Here is a 357-nt window from a genome sequence, read left to right as displayed (position 1 = left end):
TATATTTTTAATATCTGTCAGCTAGATTTCATGCATCTACATGTGAAAATGCAATTTAGAGTTGAGAGACTTGTTTATTTAAAAAGATCAACAACTTTTCCTATTGTGGAGGTAAAAGGTGGAATTCGCTAGAGGAAGAGGCTAAAACAACGAGATTATGGTTTGTATGCCATTCTTGTTCACATTGTTCATGCCCACCCAGGCATAACAAAATTTTGTAATCTTTTCCTACAACAGAAATACGACAACTGTGAGGGAATAATTTTCATTTCACCCTATTGCACATCAGAATGATTGTGGAAGGGGAGAGTGCATAATGAAAGCCCTCCAACTCTTAGCACTTCGATGTGGATATTT

This window comes from Lepidochelys kempii, chromosome 7, assembly GCF_965140265.1.
Source record: "Lepidochelys kempii isolate rLepKem1 chromosome 7, rLepKem1.hap2, whole genome shotgun sequence".
In the NCBI taxonomy this organism is placed as follows: Eukaryota; Metazoa; Chordata; order Testudines; family Cheloniidae; genus Lepidochelys; species Lepidochelys kempii.
This window is presented reverse-complemented; position numbering follows the sequence as displayed.